This window comes from Buceros rhinoceros, unplaced genomic scaffold, assembly GCF_000710305.1.
Source record: "Buceros rhinoceros silvestris isolate BGI_N320 unplaced genomic scaffold, ASM71030v1 scaffold25845, whole genome shotgun sequence".
Taxonomy (NCBI): Eukaryota; Metazoa; Chordata; class Aves; order Bucerotiformes; family Bucerotidae; genus Buceros; species Buceros rhinoceros.
In genome coordinates, this window is record NW_010411536.1 from 26,390 (window position 1) to 28,301 (window position 1,912).

Consider the following 1,912-nt stretch of genomic DNA (forward strand, 5'->3'; position numbering starts at 1 on the left):
GTTTTCTTAGGTTGTAGGACCCTCTCACCAGCTGCAGCGCAGGCGGGTGGGGTGTGGGGGGGCGAATGCAACATCTGGTCTGTTTTTATAGCTTCTACTCTACTGCATGGTGGCAAATCCATTTAGCTAAGCTGTACAAGACCATCATCACTCCTGCTTAATTATAAATCTGTTGCACACAATTTTGTTTTCTGAAAATTAATATGGATAAACATACTTACCTCTAATCTATATTGATCTCTGCCACAAGATGAACAGATGACGAACTTCAGCCACCCACTTCTGTTCCAGTGCATTTCCCATCTGTACAGCAATGGAAAAATGTTTGCTGTAATTAAGAGCAAACACTTCAAGTAAATGATTTTGGTAATAAGAGGGGGCAAAAAAAGGGAGGGGGGGCGAAACAAAGAAAGAAAGAGAAAAAAGAGCAAAATCCTGGGTGAGAAACTGCTGCTCCCCATGGCCAAGCTCAGCTGACACCAGAACAGAGTCGCTGCCGCTCCCACCGCTCTCTTTCCTTTACCTTCTACTCACCATCGCTCGTCTGAGGTAACTTCTACGCAGAGTATCCCAACAGCAAGCAAGCTGCCTGACGGGACGGCCGTGGGGACATAGAGCCAGAGGTGACAAACCTGGGGACAATGATTCGGTTTACCCAAGGACAAGCTTAATGCAGGCTTCCTTCTGAGCTGTGGCTCACGTTCCCCACGGCCCGGACAGCCCAGCTAGCCCTGGGGCCCGTCAGCCTGCGCTGTGCTCTGCACAGCCCCCGGCTGAGGAACGTCGTTTGGAAAACCACAAAACGCGACACAATTGTTCTTCCTCTGGAGACCAGAATCATCCCAGTACATTTATTTCTTCCTCAGAGAAGGAAATATGTCCACAGCTCTGTTTTGTCCTTAATTTCGGAAGCTGCAGGAGACTGTTGTCTTACTTCAAGGTCCTATTCCAATTACATTCTGTTTTACAATCCTATAAACCCCAAAGTAACAATAAAATCCCCATATACCTACAGAGATCCAGAAGTGTTAGATGTGAGACTTTGCGCATTCAAAGCCAAGCAGTTTAAAAAGCAATCCAGCGCCGTTTGTTTGTGCTTGCTTCCTTGCGTTACTTCTTGGCTTGGGTAATACCAGTTAGGTGGTTTATGGTTATTTCTCACTGAATTTCACCCCAGGCTCCCTCTGCCCCAGCAGAGCTCTTCAGTGGGTGAGTGGTTGCGAAGCCGGTTATTTCTTTGTTGGAAGATAGAATTTCCTTTGGAATTTGTTTGAATTGCTGCTGCCCGCTGGTTGATGCTGGACTTTATCAACACTCATTAACACGGAGGCGCTGGTGCTGTGACAGACGCCTCGGCAAAGCCCTGGGCTGGCTTGTGAATCCTTGCAGTGCCAAAGAATTAAATCCTGTCCCCACTGCGCGCCGGGAGTGAGGAACGACTCACAGAAAATACGTATAAAAATGTAAGTAACCGGAATGAGAGTTTGCCCTTACCGAGTTAGCCAGGAGCCCGGGAGCCCCGAGCTGGCGCACGGCTCAGCTCAGGAGCACGGCGTCTCCTTCGGCTCGCCAGCTAGCGCCAGCACTACCGGAGAAGGCGATGCCCCCGCGCTGCGGGTACAGTGTCGCACCAGGAGGAACCGGGAAGCGGTCTGGAATAACTGCAAAGGAGGGAGGCACGGGCCAGAAAAACATTTGGGAGGTGGGAAGACAACTGAAATTTTTCCTGAAGAATCCTGGTGGGCCCTCTGGCAGGAGAAGAAGAACTAGGCCTGGTGACAAGAACCTGTTATTGGGTAGATGTTAATCAGGAGAGAAGGCTCCAAATATAAGGGAATGACTTAAGGATAGTAATAAAAGAAGGTCAAACTCCAGAATTTTTGAATTTGTGGCCCAGTTTTAGGACTGTACT